At 31.3% G+C, this 25,599-nt stretch overlaps 1 protein-coding gene and 1 long non-coding RNA gene across 2 annotated transcripts in view; both read right to left on the reverse strand.

Moving 5' to 3' along the window:
* Positions 1–25,599, reverse strand: part of LOC144838181 (uncharacterized) — a 160,082-nt gene that overhangs the window by 105,065 nt on the left and 29,418 nt on the right. The gene's annotated exons all lie outside the window — the stretch shown is intronic.
* LOC144837953 (uncharacterized) lies at positions 8,681–19,439 on the reverse strand. The gene is made up of 3 exons (XR_013611585.1): positions 19,353–19,439; positions 12,612–12,708; positions 8,681–8,717 (listed from the first exon to the last, which is right to left on the reverse strand). It is a non-coding gene; the product is annotated as an uncharacterized LOC144837953 (long non-coding RNA).

A 25,599-nucleotide genomic window follows, 5' to 3' on the forward strand; every position in this document is an offset into this window, starting at 1 on the left:
AATATAATAAGCAGTTTAATGAATTCTATCTTTCGGTACTAATTTTTAACACCTAATGAAAACCAGTGTATTATATTGACGATCAAAACAAATTTATCATTTGCCTCGATGAAGATCATATCATATCATGAAGCCTTATACCATCCCATCATCAAATGTACCAAGACAGGAAATTGGTGAACAATACCATATAATAAACAAAATTAAGGTAATTCTCAGGATGACAATTATATTTGACTACATAAATTCCATCACATCTGTATTTATTTGCCTTGTGTACAGTGCAATTTTCAGTTATTTACCAAAGTTCATGTATTCGAGAAGCATCTGTGAGCACTTACTAGTATATTATATTTTAACGAGAAATCATTTTTCCAAAAAAGTCATAAGATAAGAGACGGAACTTTTCTTAAATCATTCAGTTTGAAAAGAATAATTTCATATTACCTTTCTTTTTAAAATTTCATTACTCAAACAATTTAGATTTTGAAAACTAACAAAACATTGTTTACATTTCTCTTCCTTTTGTGGCAAAATGTTTGCACAAAAAGATCCTAGGTTGGAAAAGGATTTCTTTAAGGCCATTTTCATAATTAGCTGGATAGACTGACAGAAGCATTTTTTGTAAGGTAAGGGAAGGAGCAGGTTTTTAATAATTATTTTTTATTAAAATCAGATTCTATTAATTTTTTTAACATAAACATTTTTAGTTGTTTAGTAGTTGTCGCATTTTATTTCATATTTACAATTAACTAGACCATTGTCAATAATTGTTAATTAATAACTGAATATATAAAAAAAATTGATTTTTATGTTCATTCAGAAAATTAAAGATTTATGTTATATGATAGGTAACTGTACACTTTAAATCACTTATCATAAATCATATATAACTATTTAGTTATTTTTTTATTTGGTTTGTTTTAATCAAATTTGATTTTTGTTAATGTGCTTACTTTTTTCTCTCATTAAATGGTTTACCACAGCATATCTATATAATATTAGCCGACACACTAGCAAATCCCTGTACATTACCTTATTTTGCAATGCTACTGGTGCCCCATCCTGAATGAGACACGTCACTATTTCTAAGGTAGGGTATCCATGGTACAGATATAAATGTAATGGAGTGTCACCAGACTGGAAAGGAATCACAATGAAGTTTATAAATACTGACAACAGACATTATGTAAAATTGGGTTTTTTTGTTAATACAAACAACAACAATTACTGCTAAATAATGTGATAAAATCCAAATTATCATTATCGATAAATGAAAACAAAATATAATATATTACCATGGATCAGATCTAGTGATTGTTAGCCTATTACTTAATGTAAGTAATCATCAAAATCTACTTACTGTACAATATCAATCACAAAATTTGAACATTAATAAAATACATATTTCATAAAATTGTACAAACAAATGTTTAGATGTTAACAATATGAGGCCAATAAGCAGTTTAATGAATTTATATATAAATTTATGAAATGGGAAATTTCAGTAAATTAAGTGCAACTTCTAGGAATTTTTACCCAATGGTAGAGAAAGTTGGTACATACTTTCAGTACTGATTTTTAACACCCAATAACCAATATCATAATTAAGTTGAGATAAATATTAAATAATAACGATTAGAAAAATTTAGGTTAAACAATTTGCCTTGGTGAAGATCATATCATATCATGAAGCCTTATACCATCCCATCATCAAATGTACCAAGACAGGAATTTGGTGAACAATACCATGCAATAAATAAAATTAAGGTAATTCTCAGGATGACAATTAATTATAATTGACTACATAAATTCCATAATTTATTTATTTGTTTTGTGTACTTAGACAATTTAAATAAAAAAGATAAGAGACGGAACTTTTCTTTAAAAAATTCAGTTTGAAAAGAATAATTTCATATTACCTTTCTTTTTGAAATTGCATTGCTAAAACAGTTTTAGATTTGGAAACTAAACATTATTTACATTTCTCTTCAAAAGTTTTGCACAAAAAGATCCTAGGTTGGAAAAGTATGTTTTTAAGGCCATGTTGATAATTAGCTGGATAGACTGACAGAAGCATTTTTTTTTATAAGGTGAGGGAAGGAGCAGATTATTAACAATTAATAATTCTTTTTAACTGAAATCCAATTCTATTAATTTTTTTAACATAAACATTTTTTTATTTGTTATTTTATTATTAGTACAAACAAATGTTGAGATATTAAAAATATGAGGCCAATATAATAGGCAGTTTAATGAATTCATATATAAATTTAGGCAATGGGAAATTTCACTAAATAAAGTGCAACTTCTAGACTTTTTACCCAATGATAGAAAAATTGGTACATACTTTTGGTACTGATCTTGACCACCTAATGAAAACCAGTATACTAAGTTGAGTTAGATATTATATATTGATGATTAAAACAAATTTATTTATTTGCCACAATGAAGATCATATCATATCATGAACCCTGATACCATCCCATCATCAAATGTACCAAGACAGGAATTTGGCGAACAATTTATGCAATAAACAAAATTTAGGTAATTCTTTGGGTGTCATTTATATTTGACTACATAAATTCAATCATATCTGTATTTATTTGCTTTGTTTACAGTGCGAGTTTTAGTTATTTAGGTGTAAGTTGTGTTCATAATTAGCTGGATAGACAGACAGATGCGTTTCTTTGTAGGGTAAGTGAGGAAGCAGTTTATAAACAATTAATAATTCTTTTTAACTGAAATCCAATTCTATTAATTTTTTTAACATAAACATTTTTTTATTTGTTATTTTATTATTAGTACAAACAAATGTTGAGATATTAAAAATATGAGGCCAATATAATAGGCAGTTTAATAAATTCATATATAAATTTAGGTAATGGGAAATTTCACTAAATAAAGTGCAATTTCTAGACTTTTTACCCAATGATAGAAAAATTGGTACATACTTTTGGTACTGATCTTGACCACCTAATGAAAACCAGTATACTAAGTTGAGTTAGATATTATATATTGATGATTAAAACAAATTTATTTATTTGCCACAATGAAGATCATATCATATCATGAACCCTGATACCATCCCATCATCAAATGTACCAAGACAGGAATTTGGCGAACAATACCATGCAATAAACAAAATTAAGGTAATTCTTTGGGTGTCATTTATATTTGACTACATAAATTCAGTCATATCTGTATTTATTTGCTTTGTTTACAGTGCGAGTTTTAGTTATTTAGGTGTAAGTTGTGTTCATAATTAGCTGGATAGACGGACAGATGCGTTTCTTTGTAGGGTAAGAGAGGGAGCAGTTTATAAACAATTAATAATTATTTTTTATTGAAATCAGATTCTAATAATTTTTTTTATTTGGTTTGTTTTAATCAAATTTGATTTTTGTTAATGTGCTTACTTTTTTCTCTCATTAAATGGTTTACCACAGCATATCTATATAATGTTAGCCGACACACTAGCAAATCCCGTTACATTACCTTATTTTGCAATGCTACTGGTGCCCCATGCTGAATGAGACACGTCACTACTTTTAAGGTAGGGTCTCCAAGCCACAGATTTAAATGTAATGGAGTGTTACCATACTGGAAAGGAATCACAATGAAGTTTATAAATACTGACAACAGACATTATGTAAAATTGGGTTTTTTTGTTAATACAAACAACAACTATTACTGCTAAATAATGTGATAAAATCCAAATTATCATTATCGATAAATGAAAACAAAATATAATATATTACCATGGATCAGATCTAGTGATTGTAAGCCTATTACTTAATGTAAGTAATCATCAAAATCTACTTACTGTACAATATCAATCACAAAATTTGAACATTAATAAAATACATATTTCATAAAATTGTACAAACAAATGTTTAGATGTTAACAATATGAGGCCAATAAGCAGTTTAATGAATTTACATATAAATTTAGGTAATGGGAAATTTCAGTAAATTAAGTGCAACTTCTAGAATTTTTACTCAATGGTAGAGAAAGTTGGTACATACTTTCGGTACTAATTTTTTACTTGAGAATTCTATATCTGTAAGTCTGATTAAATAATACTGCTCTTTGAGGTAGTAATACTATTGATTTATATGGTACTAATTGATACTGAAGTTGAAGTTTATAAATACTCATGATAACAATAAAATGTGAAATTGTCCTGACAATTCTTTGTAAGCCTACATTACCCTATTTTGCAATGCTGTAGATGTACCATATATGAGACAATACAGTAAAAATTACTGCTAAATAATGTGGTAAACCAGAACAAAATAGAATGGTTTACCACATCAGATGTACAGAATATTAGCCTATTACACTAGCAAATCCCTGTACATTACCTTATTTTGCAATGCTACTGGCTGACAGAAGCATTTTTTGTAAGGTAAGGGAGGGAGCAGGTTTTTAATTAATAATTATTTTTTATTAAAATCAGATTCTATTAATTTTTTTAACATAAACATTTTTAGTTGTTTAGTAGTTGTCGCATTTTATTTCATATTTACAATTAAGTAGACCATTGTCAATAATTGTTAATTAATAACTGAATATATAAAAAAAATAGATTTTCTTGTTCATTAAGAAAATTAAAGATTTATGTTATATGATAGGTAACTGTACACTTTAAATCACTTATCATAAATCATATATAACTATTTAGTTATTTTTTTATTTGGTTTGTTTTAATCAAATTTGATTTTTGTTAATGTGCTTACTTTTTTCTCTCATTAAATGGTTTACCACAGCATATCTATATAATGTTAGCCGACACACTAGCAAATCCCTGTACATTACCTTATTTTGCAATGCTACTAGTGCCCCATCCTGAATGAGACACGTCACTATTTCTAAGGTAGGGTATCCATGGCACAGATATTCATGTAATGGAGTGTTCCCATGCTGGAAAGGAATCGTAATCATGAAGTTTATAAATACTGACAACAGACATTATGTGAAATTGTTTTTTTTTTTTGTTAATACAAACAACAACAATTACTGCTAAATAATGTGATAAAATCCAAATTATCATTATCGATAAATGAAAACAAAATATAATATATTACAATGGATCAGATCTAGTGATTGTTAGCCTATTACTTAATGTAAGTAATCATCAAAATCTACTTACTGTACAATATCAATCACAAAATTTGAACATTAATAAAATACATATTTCATAAAATTGTACAAACAAATGTTTAGATGTTAACAATATGAGGCCAATAAGCAGTTTAATGAATTTATATATAAATTTAGGTAATGGGAAATTTCAGTAAATTAAGTGCAACTTCTAGAATTTTTACTCAATGGTAGAGAAAGTTGGTACATACTTTCAGTACTGATTTTTAACACCCAATAACCAATATCATAATTAAGTTGAGATAAATATTAAATAATAACGATTAGAAAAATTTAGGTTAAACAATTTGCCTTGGTGAAGATCATATCATATCATGAAGCCTTATACCATCCCATCATCAAATGTACAAAGACAGGAATTTGGTGAACAATACCATGCAATAAATAAAATTAAGGTAATTCTCAGGATGACAATTAATTATAATTGACTACATAAATTCCATAATTTATTTATTTATTTGTTTTGTGTACAGTGCGACTTAGACAATTTAAATAAAAAAGATAAGAGACGGAACTTTTCTTAAAAACATTCAGTTTGAAAAGAATAATTTCATATTACCTTTCTTTTTGAAATTGCATTGCTAAAACAGTTTTAGATTTGGAAACTAAACATTATTTACATTTCTCTTCAAAAGTTTTGCATAAAGATCTTAGGTTGGAAAAGTATGTTTTTAAGGCCATGTTGATGATTAGCTGGATAGACTGACAGAAGCATTTTTTTTATAAGGTGAAGGAAGGAGCAGATTATTAACAATTAATAATTCTTTTTAACTGAAATCCAATTCTATTAATTTTTTTAACATAAACATTTTTTTATTTGTTATTTTATTATTAGTACAAACAAATGTTGAGATATTAAAAATATGAGGCCAATATAATAAGCAGTTTAATGAATTCTATCTTTCGGTACTAATTTTTAACACCTAATGAAAACCAGTGTATTATATTGACGATCAAAACAAATTTATCATTTGCCTCGATGAAGATCATATCATATCATGAAGCCTTATACCATCCCATCATCAAATGTACCAAGACAGGAATTTGGTGAACAATACCATGTAATAAACAAAATTAAGGTAATTCTCAGGATGACAATTATATTTGACTACATAAATTCCATCATATCTGTATTTATTTGCCTTGTGTACAGTGCAATTTTCAGTTATTTACCAAAGTTCATGTATTCGAGAAGCATCTGTGAGCACTTACTAGTATATTATATTTTAACGAGAAATCATTTTTCCAAAAAAGTCATAAGATAAGAGACGGAACTTTTCTTAAAGCATTCAGTTTGAAAAGAATAATTTCATATTACCTTTCTTTTTAAAATGTCATTACTCAAACAATTTAGATTTTGAAAACTAACAAAACATTGTTTACATTTCTCTTCCTTTTGTGGCAAAATGTTTGCACAAAAAGATCCTAGGTTGGAAAAGGATTTCTTTAAGGCCATTTTCATAATTAGCTGGATAGACTGACAGAAGCATTTTTTGTAAGGTAAGGGAAGGAGCAGGTTTTTAATTAATAATTATTTTTTATTAAAATCAGATTCTATTAATTTTTTTAACATAAACATTTTTAGTTGTTTAGTAGTTGTCGCATTTTATTTCATATTTACAATTAACTAGACCATTGTCAATAATTGTTAATTAATAACTGAATATATAAAAAAAATTGATTTTTTTGTTCATTCAGAAAATTAAAGATTTATGTTATATGATAGGTAACTGTACACTTTAAATCAGTTATCATAAATCATATATAACTATTTAGTTATTTTTTTATTTGGTTTGTTTTAATCAAATTTGATTTTTGTTAATGTGCTTACTTTTTTCTCTCATTAAATGGTTTACTTCAGCAGATCTATAGAATGTTAGCCTATTACACTAGCAAATCCCTGTAGATTTACCTTATTTTGCAATGCTACTGGTGCCCCATCCTGAATGAGACACGTCACTATTTCTAAGGTAGGGTCTTCATGGCACAGATATTCATGTAATGGAGTGTTCCCATGCTGGAAAGGAATCGTAATCATGAAGTTTATAAATACTGACAACAGACATTATGTGAAATTGTTTTTTTTTTTTGTTAATACAAACAACAACAATTACTGCTAAATAATGTGATAAAATCATAATTATCATTATCGATAAACGAAAACAAAATATAATATATTACCATGGATCAGATCTAGTGATTGTTAGCCTATTACTTAATGTAAGTAATCATCAAAATCTAATTACTGTACAATATCAATCACAAAATTTGAACGTTATAAAATACATATTTCATAAAAATGTACAAACAAATGTTCAGATATTAAAAATATGAGGCCAATAAGCAGTTTAATGAATTTATATATAAATTTAGGTAATGGGAAATTTCTGTAAATTAAGTTCAACTTCTAGAATTTTTACCCAATGGTAGAGAAAGTTGGTACATACTTTCGGTACTAATTTCTAACACCTAATGAAAACCAGTGTACTATATTGACGATCAAAACAAATTTATCATTTTCCTCGATGAAGATCATATCATATCATGAAGCCTGATACCATCCCATCATCAAATGTACCAAGACAGGAATTTGGTGAACAATACCATATAATAAACAAAATTAAGGTAATTCTCAGGATGACAATTATTTTTGACTACATAAATTCCATCATATCTGTATTTATTTGCCTTGTGTACAGTGCAATTTTCAGTTATTTACCAAAGTTCATGTATTCGAGAAGCATCTGTGAGCACTTACTAGTATATTATATTTTAACGAGAAATCATTTTTCCAAAAAAGTTTAAGATAAGAGACGGAACTTTTCTTAAAAGCATTCAGTTTGAAAAGAATAATTTCATATTACATTTCTTTTTTAAATTGCATTACTCAAACAATTTAGATTTTGAAAACTAACAAAACATTGTTTACATTTCTCTTCATTTTTAAAAGATCCTAGGTTGGAAAAGGATTTCTTTAAGGCCATTTTCATAATTAGCTGGATAGACTGACAGAAGCATTTTTTGTACGGTAATGGAGGGAGCAGGTTTTTAATTAATAATTATTTTTGTATTAAAATCAGATTCTATTAATTTTTTTAACATAAACATTTTTAAATGTTTAGTAGTTGTCCCATTTTATTTCATATTTACAATTAATTAGACCATTGTCAATAATTGTTAATTAATAACTGAATATATAACAAAAATAGATTTTTTTGTTCATTAAGAAAATTAAAGATTTATGTTATATGATAGAAACTGTACACTTTAAATCAGTTATCATAAATCATATATAACTATTTAGTTATTTTTTTATTTGGTTTGTTTTAATCAAATTTAATTTTTGTTAATGTGCTTACTTTTTTTCTCTCATTAAATGGTTTACTTCAGCAGATCTATAGAATGTTAGCTTATTACACTAGCAAATCCTTGTACATTACCTTATTTTGCCATGCTACTGGTGCCCCATGCTGAATGAGACACGTCACGATTTCTAAGGTAGGTGCATATAGAGGACTCCTCAGATATGAATGTAATGGAGTGTCACCATCCTGGAAAGGAATCATAATCATGATGTTTATAAATACTGACAACAGACATTATGTGAAATTGGGTTTTTTTGTTAATACAAACAACAACAATTACTGCTAAATAATGTGATAAAATCCTAATTATCATTATCGATAAATGAAAACAAAATATAATATATTACCATGGATCAGATCTAGTGATTGTTAGCCTATTACTTAATGTAAGTAATCATTAAAATCTACTTACTGTAAAATATCAATCACAAAATTTGAACATTAAAAAAATACATATTTCATAAAATTGTACAAACAAATGTTTAGATGTTAACAATATGAGGCCAATAAGCAATTTAATGAATTTACATATAAATTTAGGTAATGGGAAATTTCAGTAAATTAAGTGCAACTTCTAGAATTTATACTCAACTAGCAATTATACCCGCCCCAGGGCGGGTTTCAAAATTAGTTTAAATCCTTCTCAGTACATAACACCCAACGCCAGTATCTCCCTATACTCACCAACCTCCACCCCTCTTCAATAACACCCCACACTCTTTTTTAAAAACAAATTCTTCCCACAAATTCAATTTAACTTTAGCTTTAAATTGGGAGGAGTATACATTGCTGAGGTAGTCGTTATAATGGTTTAAGTACGTTGTAAACTGTGTAAATGAATAGGTGTCATATTGGCTAATAATTTAGATACTGTGGTCCCCCAGCCTTCTTTCTCCACTCACCATTCCAGCCACAAACAACAAACCTTAGCTCCTCCCCTGGACAGTTCAAATATAGTAACTTTTCCTATTACATTTCCAATCATATAGGCTACTTCATTACGCCAGTATTTTCGCTGCTCCTCCTCCTCCCCAAAACACACCCCAGATACTAGGTGATGTACAAATTATTCATCACTCCCATTCCATAATCCCTCAGTGGCAGTTTTCAAAAGTAGTTTAAAACATTCCTAATACAGTTAGAATAGGCCTACATCCCCACCCCAAACTCCCAGCCCCTTCCTAGTGAATAATTAAAATACTTTTTCCAACCACAATTTGATAGCCTCTAATACCCCTAGCCTAAGCAAAATCCCCACTATCCCTGAACCCCAACTCCCAACTCCCCCCCCCCCCCCCCCACCCCCCCAATCAAATTCCCAGACTTTTTTGAAATGTAGTTTAAAACCTTCCCGGTACAATTGCGATCATTTTGATACCCCATATGAATGGTTACATGCAGAAACAGAAATTTTTATAATGAACAAACATCGCAAGTGGGAAAAAGTGGGCCATTTTGGCCCCTAACTTGGATCCTAGATGGCGGATGATGTTCAAATATAGTTTAGAACATTCCCGGTACAATTCCGGTCATTTTGATACCCCATATGTAAGGTTACGTGCAGTAACAAAAATTTGTATAACAAACAAACAGACGTACAAACTCTCTCACTTATAATAGATGGTAGAGAAAGTTGGTACATACTTTCGGTACTGATTTTTAACACCCAATCAAAGTAAGATTGTTCATTGTTCTCCTATTAAAGGCACTATGGGCGTGCCATAAATACGCTCGTTTAGTTTCAGTTTTTGTTGCTAAATTCATCGTTTTTAACATAAATTCGGACGATTTTTGCTATAAAATTTGGGTTTTCATAATTAATTAACCATTATCTATTCTCGTTTGGTAGGTATTTGCAACATTCTGAGTCCCTTTTGTTTCCGTTTTGGTGTTTATAGGATCATACCCTTCTCAAATTGTTTAACTTGGGTATTTCGGAACTCCACCCCGAATTCCTCTTTTACTTTCGCAAAAATGCTCTTATATATCTGTGAATCTTTTCTATTGCCTGCCATCCTTCCCCGTACTTTCTCTTCTCCCCCACAACTGAATAACATATCTTGTGATTTCATTCATCCACATGCATGTTCACTTCTTCGTTCGACTGTCAAAACCACGAGGAAAACACACATGGTTCGCGACGGTATCTGACCCGGGGTCACAACTGTCAATCAAATAACCGTTATTTCGTGTTGCAGCTAAGAATTGCTCAGCGATAACCGGTTAAACGGCGTTCTAACACCGATTTAAATTGGTGTTTTTAACCACTTATTTTGCGCTGCCTTTTAACCGGTTACCACAAATTTGTCCTGTTTCTGCTGCCAAGAAAATGGAGTTAATTTATTCACACCGATTTTAATTTATTCACACCGATTTTAACCGGTTATTTTGTATGCAGCAGAAACAGACCCTTAGACAATATTCAGTTATTTACGGAAGTTTATGTATTCGATAACCATCTGTGGGCACTTAATTACCAGTATATCAAATTTTAACTGGCAACTTTAATAGAATCATTTTTTCCAAAAAGTCATAAGATCAGATACGGCACTGTTTGAAAAGAATAATTTCATATTAAATTTCTTTTTGAAATTGCATTGCTCAAACATTTTTACTAAACTAAACATTATTTACATTTCTCTTCCTTTTGTGCAAAATGTTTGTTTGGAAAAGGCCATATTCATACTGTGTGTGATAAGACTGACAGAAGTATTTTATTATAAAGTAAGTAAAGGGCGGGAGCACGTTATTGAAATCAGATTCTATTTTTAACATAAACATTTTTTAATTTGTTAGTTTATTAATAGTCAATGTAGTTGTCCCATTTTATTTCGTATTTACAATTAATTAGACCATTGTCAATCGTTATCTTTAAAGTACATACAGTAATAATGAGCAATTTATATTTGTTTTACGGTCATAAAAATGTAAACAACATTGTAGGTTACTATTAGGAAGATTTTTCATTGAGAAAAATAAAGATTTATGTTATTTGACAGGTAACTGTACACTTTAAATCAGTTCATAAATCAAATAAACTATTTAGTTTTTTATTTGGTTTGTTGTAATCAAGTCTTTACTTTTTCTCTCATTTTAACATTTTTCACAAAATCATGTTTTGTATGCTTCATTTAGATTCTGCTAAGCTTTGATTTATTTATATTATTATTTTTAGCCTAATGTGGTTAATCAGTGCATGCAGGTTATACCCCCATCATCAGTGTGTATTTATATTATTTTTAGCCTAATGTGGTTAATCAGTGCATGCAGGTTATACCCCCATCATCAGTGTGTATTTATATTATTATTTTTAGCCTAATGTGGTTAATCAGTACATGCAGGTTATACCTCCATCATCAGTGTGTATTTATATTATTATTTTTAGCCTAATGTGGTTAATCAGTGCATGCAGGTTATACCGCCATCATCAGTGTGTATTTATATTATTATTTTTAGCCTAATGTGGTTAATCAGTGCATGCAGGTTATACCCCCATCATCAGTGTGTATTTATATTATTATTTTTAGCCTAATGTGGTTAATCAGTACATGCAGGTTATACCCCCATCATCAGTGTGTATTTATATTATTATTTTTAGCCTAATGTGGTTAATCAGTGCATGCAGGTTATACCGCCATCATCAGTGTGTATTTATATTATTATTTTTAGCCTAATGTGGTTAATCAGTGCATGCAGGTTATACCCCCATCATCAGTGTGTATTTATATTATTATTTTTAGCCTAATGTGGTTAATCAGTACATGCAGGTTATACCCCCATCATCAGTGTGTATTTATATTATTATTTTTAGCCTAATGTGGTTAATCAGTGCATGCAGGTTATACCCCCATCATCAGTGTGTATTTATATTATTATTTTTAGCCTAATGTTGTTAATCAGTACATGCAGGTTATACCTCCATCATCAGTGTGATATTGCAAAATAATTGTAATTCATTATATAAAAAAATGTTATAATAACTAATAAAGAAAATTACATTCTCTATAATTTTAAACTTTAATTAAAAGAATTTCTTCTTTGATAATATTATAAAAATAATGTACATCTTGTTTTAAATACCTTATCGATAGATTTCACAAGATCTGGTTGCGTCTTACAAATTTGTTTAATTGTTTGCAAATCATTGTTGGACAACAAAGCTTTTTCTAATTTGTTCCTGTTAAAATGTAAGAAATAATGAATTATTACATTATTTTATGAAAATGACGATTGATGGAAATAATAATATGATGAGAATGAGCCCTTTAATTATGGCAAGCCTCAGCTGTCTGAAGTATTCAAAATATTATATTATTATATCATTTTTTTATTATATTATATCTTGTATTGTAATGAAATATACGTTTTGCATTATATTACTTAGTTTTAGCATTATATTATATCTATTTCTAATATATTATGTGAAAAATGTAACAAATTATTGACTATTTGTATTATATTATTCGGTTTTGGCATTATATTATGAACATTTACTATTATATTATTAATAAAATACATTATATTATAATATAATTGTATTATATTAAACGCATTTACCTTACTTTATAACATACAACATTATTATATTATACGGATTCGTTAGTTATATTATTATTTTGTATGATGTTTATTATACGTCACGACTTATTCAGTTCTTCTAACTCTTTCTCTCCCTCCCCCTGTTCACTAGCAATCAGCGGCAGAATCTGAATTGTGTGACTGTTGAAGAATAACTAATTATCTTGACTACGTACTAGGCCTAGGCCTACTAGGGGATCTAGCCTAGACGTAGCTAGTTAGACAAGTGACCAAGGACCACCGGACAGCTACAACTAATACTACAATACAATAATACTACTACAATAACTACTACTGCTACTACCTAGGCCTAGCTAGTAGAGTACTAGGTAGCTACTACTAGGCTCTAGGGCGTATGTATGATGTTAACTACTAGGCCTAGGCCTACTAGTACTAGGCTAGGCCTAGACTTAAGTTGTAGTAGGCTAGGGCCGGGCCTGCTGCCTTAGGCTAGGCTACTACTACTACTACTAGGCAGTCAGCCCATGGTGGGTACGAGTGGGTGAGTGAGCCAAAATTTTGGATAAGTAAACCAAAATTTGGGTACGAGCGAGTTGGCATGGGTACGGGTTGACCTGTATCCTTCTAGCTAATCGTACTAGGCCTCAAGTAAGTCTACGCTACCCAGTCCGGCTACAATATGGTTTATTTTGTTTTATAGCTTTATTGATAGCTGGGTTCAAATCTGGGTTAGGATGGCTTTTTCTCATTCTAAAACAGATTTCCTTATCATAATAAAATAATATATGAATTTATTTGTAATATTGTAATGTATACATAATATAAGTAATTGCCATTGCATTTATTATTATTAATTATATATTATACGGTTACCCCTTAATTATACTATAGTATAATTTCCTTGTTATATTTTACAATATTTTCTTCATAATTCTACAATTTTGTCTTTCACAGCACAAATTTATCATACTGAATCATCACACACCAAGTCTCATAAATTTCTACTGTATTTGTCCAAGCTACTCCAGCTACATGGTATTGCCTTGAGGCTAAACTACACGGTATACTGGCACTACCATCATCCCTGGCTCGTCAACCTGGACCACATAAGCACAGTTTCAGTTTATTTACCATTTCAATTTCTGAACATAAGAGATGAACAACTTATATGGATGGATAACCGTAAGAGCGAAGCTCGTTTACCGGTCACCCATTAGTGCAGTGACATTACAGACAACATAAAGACAGGACAAAGGTGCAATACATAACAAGACATGTGAACACTTGTGTTTGCAACCCCTTGGATAAAATAATATATTTATATAAAGGAGAAAGTTAGATATTATAATATTTCTTTTCGATCATACAATGATAATTTTAAAATTATTTCCTAAGAAGTCATACTACTGATTCAAAATAGTGACTTACACCCTGTGGTCAAGGCTTTATTTTCTCTTATGCTTATTTCCTCCAACATACAGAGTACATAGGACTTTTTTATTCATAACTGTTGAATTGCATCCCAATACATAGTACCTGGTATTGGTATTATATCTAAAAATACAAAGGCGGCTAACACAGATAGTTCCATATACAGTACTCTCTTATAAATAGATGTATCTCTCCAATCTACTTCCAACTACCTAATCTAATAATAGTACTATTAGCATACTACTATACACTTTGTAGACAAGAAGTAAGTTGTATACACCTAGAGGACTTATGGTAGTACAGTCGAACGCCCTGTCACTGGCCCGGTCAACATAATCTATACCTAGATTATTACAGTAATTAAAGTACATTATTACAGAGATTTTTTTTTTTTTTTGCAGAAATCAAAGTTATGTGTATAGAAAGCAGTACTGTTATTAAAAACTAAGCAGGTTGTACTCTTGAACGCAAACTGGCAGGATATTTTGAATATTTTTTATTGTTGAAATGAATGGAATTTTAACTTCATTTTCTACGAACTGGAGACGAAGACATATTATGACACTTTTATTTAAATTTATTTGAATAGACCTCCATGTAAATTCATTAAAGGCTACATGATTGTTTTATATTTTAATATGTGATAGTAGAAAATCATTGTGTATAATGAGGACTATGAATCTGATATTCACTTGCATTCTCATCTTTTTAAAATTGTATTTATAATGTTGGTAATGAGTTTAAAATTTAATTATATTGACTAGTTTTGATAATCATTATGTCCATATAAATTCATTTCCATTTCTTTTGTGGAATATAGTTCATATATTATGTATTAAATAAATTGGTAAGGCCCTATACTGTTATTATTTAAGAAAAGTTTATATACACTTATTTTATGCCTACCAATATTAGTATAATTGTTTATATAAATATTTTGTCTAATTGCCTTGATTTTTTGTATAGGCCAATGGCATCAATGTTTTTCTCAAAGCAAATTAGCCTAATAATGCCACATTTAGAAACATGATTCATTGATTTCTGATATTCTGTACTTGTGTATGCATTACTAAAATAACCTAGTAGTTAATATATTTCATTTGTAATGTATGTATAAACATTCAGTTTTTTTTCACATTTTTAAATTTAAACATTATTACAATACCTACCTTTCTGATATTGTTACTATTGTATAATTTTTTTTGAGGCAGATTGTTTTCAATAAAAACAAATTTTAAACAATTATTTTGACTTATACTGTACTATGTTAGTTCAGGAGATGAAGTGTGTGTGGGCAGAATCTGGTGTGAGGTGTATATTTGTCACTTTAAGACCTAAATTAGATGTTTCTGAAGAAAAGAAGTAAAAGGATACGCTTTCAAACAACTTCAAGAAGATTCACACAAAAATAATTACTTTCCAATAAAATAGTATAACAGTGTATATTACAGTACATTGAATAAACTCGAGCGGAATAATAACGCACATAAAAAAATATTCATTTTCTTTTCGAAAAGTGCCCTCTCTAGTTTTCTATTAATTTATTAATAATTATTATTAATTAATGAGTAATATGAACATATTTTTTACATTTAAGGCTGGAAGCTGTATCTACTCCTAACAAAGTTTCATACCTCCAAATTTCATCAACGTATTCAAAGCACTTAAATAAATATCACATTTAACATTACAAATTCAGGTTTTGATAGAATTTTGCTTAAAAACATATACAAAAAACATCGATAAAAAATACTTTTCGTATTCAAAAACATGTGATACTTGGTATAAATGTTCAATATAGGTTGCTCCATCCATATTGCAAAAAAAAAATAACTATCAAGCCATATCACTGATTTTTTAAATTTACGTTTTTACAAAATGTACACTTATGAAAGACCATACAATTCCAACTCATTTTTTTCAACCTAATAACGTTTTTGAAAAAACAACCAACAAAAAACGTTCATGAATGCAATTTTGTTTCTGTGAATAGAGCAACATATAGTGAACATTTATACCAAGTATCAAATGTTTTTGAATACGAAAAGTATTTTTTATCGATGTTTTTTGTATATGTTTTTAAGCAAAATTCTATCCAAAACCCGATTTTTTATGTTAAATGTGATATTTAATATTGAAGTGCTTTGAATACGTTGATGAAATTTGGAGGTATGAAACTTTGTTAGGAGTAGAACCAGCTTCCAGCATTGAATGTTAAAAATATGTTCATATTACTTATTAATTAATAATAATTATTAATAAATTAATAGAAAACTACAGAGGGCACTTTTCGAAAAGAAAATGAATATTTTTTTATGTGCGTTATTATTCCGCTCGAGTTTATTCAATGTACTGTAATATACACTGTTATACTATTTTATTGGAAAGTAATTATTTTTGTGTAAATCTTCTTGAAGTTGTTTGAAAGCATATCCTTTTACTTCTTTTCTTCAGAAACATCTAATTTAGGTCTTAAAGTGACAAATATACACCTCACACCAGATTCTGCCCACACACACTTCATCTCCTGAACTAACATAGTACAGTATAAGTCAAAATCATTGTTTAAAATTTTTTTTTATTGAAAACAATCTGCCTCAAAAAATATTATACAATAGTAACAATATCAGAAAGGTAGGTATTGTAATAATGTTTAAATTTAAAAATGTGAAAAAAAAATTGAATGTTTATACATACATTATAAATTAAATATATTATCTACTATTTTAGTAATGCATACACAAGTACAGAATATCAGAAATCAATGAATCATGTGTCTAAATGTGGCATTATTAGGCTAATTTGCTTTGAGAAAAACATTGATGCCATTGGCCTATACAAAAAATCAAGTAGTAATAGCAATAATAATAGTACTATTATTAGATTAGGTAGTTGGGAGTAGATTGGAGAGATACATCTAATTATAAGAGAGTACTGTATATGGAACTATCTGTGTTAGCCGCCTTTGTATTTTTAGATATAATACCAATAGGTACTATGTATTGGGATGCAATTCAACAGTTATGAATAAAAAAGTCCTATGTACTCTGTATGTTGGAGGAAATAAGCATAAGAGAAAATAAATCCTTGACCACAGGGTGTAAGTCACTATTTTGAATCAGTAGTATGACTTCTTAGGAAATAATTTTAAAATTATCATTGTATGATCGAAAAGAAATATTATAATATCTAACTTTCTCCTTTATATAAATATATTATAAGTGTTCACATGTCTTGTTATGTATTGCACCTTTGTCCTGTCTTTATGTTGTCTGTAATGTCACTGCACTAACGGGTGACCGGTAAACGAGCTTCGCTCTTACGGTTATCCATCCATATAAGTTGTTCATCTCTTATGTTCAGAAATTGAAATGGTAAATAAACTGAAACTGAAACTGTGCTTATGTGGTCCAGGTTGACGAGCCAGGAATGATGGTAGTGCCAGTATACCGTGTAGTTTAGCCTCAAGGCAATACCATGTAGCTGGAGTAGCTTGGACAAATACAGTAGAAATTTATGAGACTTGGTGTGTGATGATTCAGTATGATAAATTTGTGCTGTGAAAGACAAAATTGTAGAATTATGAAGAAAATATTGTAAAATATAACAAGGAAATTATACTATAGTATAATTAAGGGGTAACCGTATAATATATAATTAATAATAATAAATGCAATGGCAATTACTTATATTATGTATACATTACAATATTACAAATAAATTCATATATTATTTTACCAGCTATCAATAAAGCTATAAAACAAAATAAACCATATTGTAGCCGGACTGGGTAGCGTAGACTTACTTGAGGCCTAGGCCTAGTACGATTAGCTAGAAGGATACAGGTCAACCCGTACCCATGCCAACTCGCTCGTACCCAAATATTGGTTTACTTATACAACATTTTGGCTTACTCATACCCATCATGGGCTGACTGCCTAGTAGTAGTAGTAGTAGCCTAGCCTAAGGCAGCAGGCCCGGCCCTAGCCTACTACAACTTAAGTCTAGGCCTAGCCTAGGCCTCTAGTACTAGTAGTAGGCCTAGGCCTAGTAGTTAACATCATACATACGCCCTAGAGCCTAGTAGTAGCTACCTAGTACTCTACTAGCTAGGCCTATGTAGTAGCAGTAGTAGTTATTGTAGTAGTATTATTGTATTGTAGTATTAGTTGTAGCTGTCCGGTGGTCCTTGGTCACTTGTCTAACTAGCTACGTCTAGGCTAGATCCCCTAGTAGGCCTAGGCCTAGTACGTAGTAAAGATAATTAGTTATTCTTCAACAGTCACACAATTCAGATTCTGCCGCTGATTGCTAGTGAACAGGGGGAGGGAGAGAAAGAGTTAGAAGAACTGAAATAAGTCGTGACGTATAATAAACATCATACAAAATAATAATATAACTAACGAATCCGTATAATATAATAATGTTGTATGTTATAAAGTAAGGTAAATGCGTTTAATATAATACAATTATATTATAATATAATGTATTTTATTCATAATATAATAGTAAATGTTCATAATATAATGCCAAAACCGAATAATATAATACAAATAGTCAATAATTTGTTACATTTTTCACATAATATATTAGAAATAGATATAATATAATGCTAAAACTAAGTAATATAATGCAAAACGTATATTTCATTACAATACAATATATAATATAATAAAAAAATGATATAATAATATAATATTTTGAATACTTCAGACAGCTGAGGCTTGCCATACTTTAATTGTAATATTTATGATTTCATAATTTTTTAAGAAAGTTTTAAAGTATTGCTAACTATTCAAACATTTTAATCTGGTTATTTTTGTTGGATTTGAAAAAAAACAAAAAACGTACCTTTCCATTTCAAAAATACAGTGTGTTCATTTAACAATTATTATTACTGATAGCTTCTAGTGTAAAAGTAAGCCTACACATTCTGTTCTGAAAATATGAAAGGTAAAACATAATTAATCAGACATAAACCTTTGCATTAAAGGCTACGACAATTAAATTGCACCTGTATGCTGGCATTACTGAATGAAGATGACCTGTATGCTGGTGTTAATGAATGAAGATGACCTGTATGCTGGTGTTACTGAATGAAGATGACCTGTATGCCGGTGTTACTGAATGAAGATGACCTGTATGCTGGTGTTACTGAATGAAGATGACCTGTATGCTGGCGTTACTGAATGAAGATGACCTGTATGCTGGTGTTACTGAATGAAGATGACCTGTATGCTGGTGTTACTGAATGAAGATGACCTGTATACTGGTGTTACTGCATGAAGATGACCTGTATGCTGGCATTACTGAATGAAGATGACCTGTATGCTGGTGTTACTGAATGAAGATGACCTGTATGCTGGTGTTACTGAATGAAGATGACCTGTATGCTGGTGTTACTGAATGAAGATGACTTGTATGCCGGTGTTACTGAATGAAGATGACCTGTATGCTGGTGTTACTGAATGAAGATGACCTGTATGCTGGTGTTACTGAATGAAGATGACCTGTATTCTGGTGTTACTGAATGAAGATGACCTGTATGCCAGTGTTACTGAATGAAGATGACCTGTATGCCGGTGTTACTGAATGAAAATGACCTGTATGCCGGTTTTACTGAATGAAGATGACCTGTATGCCGGTGTTAATGAATGAAGATGACCTGTATGCTGGCGTTACTGAATGAAGATGACCTGTATGCCAGTGTTACTGAATGAAGATGACCTGTATGCTGGTGTTACTGAATGAAGATGACCTGTATGCCAGTGTTACTGAATGATGATGACCGGTTTGCTGGTGTTACTGCATGAAGATGACCTGTATGATGGTGTTACTGAATGAAGATGACCTATATGCTGGTGTTACTGAATGAAGATGACCTGTATGCTGGTGTTACTGCATGAAGATGACCTGTATGTTGGCGTTACTGAATGAAGATGACCTGTATGCTGGTGTTACTGAATGAAGATGACCTGTATGCTGGTGTTACTGCATGAAGATGACCTGTATGCTGGTGTTACTGAATGAAGATAGCCTGTATGCTGGTGTTACTGAATGAAGATAGCCTGTATGCTGGTGTTACTGAATGAAGATGACCTGTATGCTGGTGTTACTGCATGAAGATGACCTGTATGTTGGCGTTACTGAATGAAGATAGCCTGTATGCTGGTGTTACTGAATGAAGATGACCTGTTTGCTAGTGTTACTGCATGAAGATGACCTGTATGCTGGCGTTACTGAATGAAGATGACCTGTTTGCTGGTGTTACTGAATGAAGCTGACCTGTATGCCGGTGTTACTGAATGAAAATGACCTGTATGCCGGTTTTACTGAATGAAGATGACCTGTATGCCGGTGTTAATGAATGAAGATGACCTGTATGCTGGTGTTACTAAATGAAGATGACTTGTATGCCAGTGTTACTGAATGAAGATGACCTGTATGCCGGTGTTACTGAATGAAGATGACCTGTATGCCAGTGTTACTGAATGAAGATGACCGGTTTGCTGGTGTTACTGCATGAAGATGACCTGTATGATGGTGTTACTGAATGAAGATGACCTGTATGCTGGTGTTACTGAATGAAGATGACCTGTATGCTGGTGTTACTGCATGAAGATGACCTGTATGTTGGCGTTACTGAATGAAGATGACTCCTGTGCTAGCAACATATTATACTTTAGATTTTTAAACTGTTATACTTGTACAAATAAAGCATATTGTGTACATTGTGCGATTGTAAAATCTAAGTTTATCACCAAGTTAATATTAAACTGGCCATGGTCTCATCTATAAATATTTAAAAAATTATTTTGTTGACATATCTTGTTTTGTGGATTCATTTTCCCAAATGGCAATTATGACTTATCTTTAATTAATACACAACAAATGGCTGCCATTCAGTTTGGCAGCTATACTTTACACCCCAAAAAAACAGAAAACAAGGCCAATAGCCATAAGTCGCGTGCTAAAACGCATAGTGATACCGGACCGACAGACAGACCGACCGACCGACATAGTGAACTATAGAGTCGCGTCCACGCGACTAAAAACATCCCTCTAGGCAATTGTGAGTATCAGAAAAACGTATCAGTTATTTGGTCAACAATTTTGTTAATATTCTACATACTACATAAACTATGAACCATCTATTTTGAAATGAGCTTTGCCTGAATATCTTGTTGCTAGGGGTAACAGACCCACATAAACACAGCAAATCATTGTTATTAATCAATACCCTGGATTTTTCAAATTACACAATGCATGGTGGGAAGGAATCTGGTGAAATTATTTGCAATTAACCTTACTGCACAAAATATCTATCCTATATCGCAGCAAACTTCAATTTAAACAGAAAAAAGTCTCACAACAGCGGTGGCGCCAGGATCTTCCCTGACGTGGGGGCTACATCCCGCATCGAGGGGGCTATGCGAGCAAAGCGAGCATCTTTAGGCTGGGGGCCAGGGGGCCCTAAGGGCCCCCGGTAGGGGTCCAGAGGCTGAATCCCCCAGGAGCAACGCAAAGCGAGCATCATTTGAGGCCATTTTAATCAAATTTACAGTGGGGTAGCCACTTTTTCCATTTTTCATAAATAAAATACTGCATGCAAAAAACCGATGCACGTTGACTGTGTCACTTTAAAGTGACCTTTAAAGTTCAAAATATGCCTATATTTATCGGGTAAATTGTAGCATAGAAAACATACGCGAATGTAAAACGTACCCACAGGCCAAGAGGTATATTGTTTATCACAGAGGCGTGGCTGGTTGCTGTCTGGGGGTGCAAAAATTGTAAATACGCACCTTGAGCTGATCTGTAAGAAAATTTTTAAAAATAGAGCTGCTAGGACCCCGGAAATTGCAATTATACATTGATATATGAAACGAAATTACAAGTCTACAGAACCAGACAACCGTGGTTGGGATGGAGCTAAGAAATTTTTCAAAAATAGAGCTGTTAGGTCTCGGAAAATGCACTTATTGTACTTCGAAATATGAAATGAAATTCATAAGTACCTATGATCAGCTTTATGGTTGGGGCTAAGCTAAGACAATTTTGAAAACTAGAACTGCAAGTCTTCAACAATTGCATCTTATAATTTGATAAAATCAGGCCTAGAGGCTTAAAAAAGTAGTCCGTTTGGCTTAATTTGGGGGCGGGGAGGGGTGCGTCCACAAGCATAGACCATTTTCAGTCGGGAAATTCAGTATACCTTGCAAGTGTATGCATGCATAACATCTGGACTTCCGAGTACGAGAAGTTCATGACATACAGGACAAACTTAATAATTTGGCTATAATAAGATGTTGTTGGCTAAGCGAAAATGGCATGTTTTTTGTTTAGTAATGTATGAAATATTTATTTAAGGTGCCCCACGTTACAGAGGGTTAATCGTAAATTAAAAAATTGGTGAACATACGAACAATTAACCAAATTTGTTTTTGCTGTAGTGTACGTCGATACACAGTACACGAAGTAACGCATCGGTAAACTTCACCTGGAAAGTAACTACACTACACATTTTGGTCCCTGGATGGAACATGATATCACGCGAAAACCACAATGGGCCCAATGTTGAACGATTCGTACAAGGGGACACCGGCAGAGCGTACCTATTGTAGTAGTTAGATCGCTGGCCATAATGAATGCATATAAAGTGCATAATAACCCTCTGAAGTGAACGTGAACGATTTGTACTGTATATTATATTCCCCTTGCCGGGGAGGCTAGCCCCGTAGCTCGAATTAGCATTTTTTTAAGTCGAAGTTCGAACTACAACTAAAGTCTGGTTTAAGAATACAGACGTATCACTGTACTATCTGGCTAATACACCTGTTTTTATTTTCACGTCAGACATGTTTTGTTCAAAGTATACTTAGTACAAGATATTCAGCAGCCTAACTTCTGTGACTTTTGTACTCTCCAACAACAGACATTAGTAGGTTTGATATTAACATTTTAACACAAGTTTATTGAACAATTCATGTGCTATTAAACGAAAGGCCTGAAAGGTAAGTGATAACATAGGCAGAATTTAAGCAAAAGGTAGTGATCACCCTTGTAGTATTCACCAAGATTAGCTTTTAAGCCTCTGAATTTCGAATTAAAATCTGTAATTTAATTGTATTGCAATTTTTGCTGTAAAAATAAAATAGTTGAGAAACACTTCAATGGATGCAACTGGTTGCCATAAACCAACATTTCCAAACAAAGTATTGCTATTCCTGTAATTGTCATAAAACAAAGCACAATTCTGTAAGTCAAATGAAATATTAAATAAATAATATAAAAACTCACACTACAACTGAATCTGAACAACAGAATTGTTGGTACCCTACCCTGGAAACAATCCTCAATCCACTGGTAAATCAGTTCGACTGAAAAGCTCTACAAACATGCTACTTGACTATAGGGTGTTTATAATTCTCACTGCTTCTGTGCATCACATGACTTCCTAATCAGTCTTGCATGCTAGCCTATAATAGAAAATATAAGTCTTGTTTACCTATCTACAGTTTGCAAACTTCATATAAACAAAGATAGTGTTAGAAAGATATCATAATTCATATTCAACCAATGTAAACGAATGAATTATGGGCGGAGCCAGAGCCATATATAAAGAGTTACGACATTGGGTTAAAGTCGCATGATACTGTATATAGATCAAATTGTGTCAAAATTATCTCCATTAACACATAGTATAGATTAGGAGCAACAAATACTTTAAACGTTTTCTTATATTTTTAAAAATGTAATTGAATTTTTTGACGGTGAATTATTGATGTGCACAGTGGCGTATCCAGGATTTTGAAGTTGGGGGGCCGGGAATTGCCAATTTGCCGACAAAATTAGTGTCATTACCTGTATACACTTGATCAATATATGTTCTAGGATTGCATAGTCATGTTGTCTTATAGGGATAACGATGCAAAATTAAAACCAAATTAAACATCTGTTAGTCAGTTGTATTAATAAACAATAAAGAAAGAATTACGAAAATCTGACTTGTAGTTTTCGAAATATAGGGTCTAAAACATCGCCGAAAATGATCGTTTTTAGCCATGAAAGTAAAACAATTTTCGGCCTCAGTCGACAATTCTATTAACTACGCCATTTTTGGTTACAATAATTACATATAACTACGTTTTTTAATAATTTATTTTATATATCACCATTGGAAATATCAAGTAAACATGTTATCAAATGCTTATAAAATATATAAAGTTGTTTACTTAACGGAATTCGGACAAATTCATTGCTCTAACTTTGTGTAGTAACGATCAGAGAGATGACTTCATGGTACACGCGTGAGAGAAAACATTCCGCTGCGGGTGATTCGCATCCACCAATCAAATCAGCCAGAATCCAAAATCATTCAACCGTGAACAATGCCAATCACAAGAAAGCTCAGATTTGATTGGCTTACGATGACATCATATCACAAAATGGTGGTTTTGTAGTTGAGTCTCACGGAATATTCTGTTCCAAAAATGAAATACATGGATATTTTTTATGGTATGTGTTTTCGGGTTTTTGGCACTTATAATAACAATATCTTAGAGAAAAAAGCACATGGCATGTGGAACTATATAATCTTAGCGTAGGAAGACATACAAATCCCAAGTCATGAGAGGCTCAACTGCAAAAACAAGGTTGAATAGGGTAAGGTCACCGGACCGTTCAAAGACTTTTGAGTAAACAATCTAGCACGTAGATGATAAGATATTTTAACCACATTTTTTACGTGTTTGGTTGGATGTAATGAAAATAAAAAATAGTTGATCTGAAGGGAATGATATTATATGTAAATAAACAAACATTCAAAAGAATTATGTTTACAGTTCAATTATTGTCAGAATAATAGTTTATTCTTATTTGCCTAACTTTATTTTTTTTCCCCGGCACAGGGGAGGCCCGCCCCACCACACCGCCCCCACCCCCCCACTGGATACGCCACTGGATGTGCAAAGTGTACAGAAGTACTTGCGACAAAGAATAATTGCATGTGCGCTTGCGCTAGTACATTATAAGATTGATTGATTTTGAATAATTCGCGGTACTAGACGTACCGGTCATTTATTTTGTAACAACAGAA

The sequence above is a fragment of the Antedon bifida genome, chromosome 3 (genome assembly GCF_963402885.1).
Source record: "Antedon bifida chromosome 3, ecAntBifi1.1, whole genome shotgun sequence".
Lineage (NCBI taxonomy): Eukaryota > Metazoa > Echinodermata > Crinoidea > Comatulida > Antedonidae > Antedon > Antedon bifida.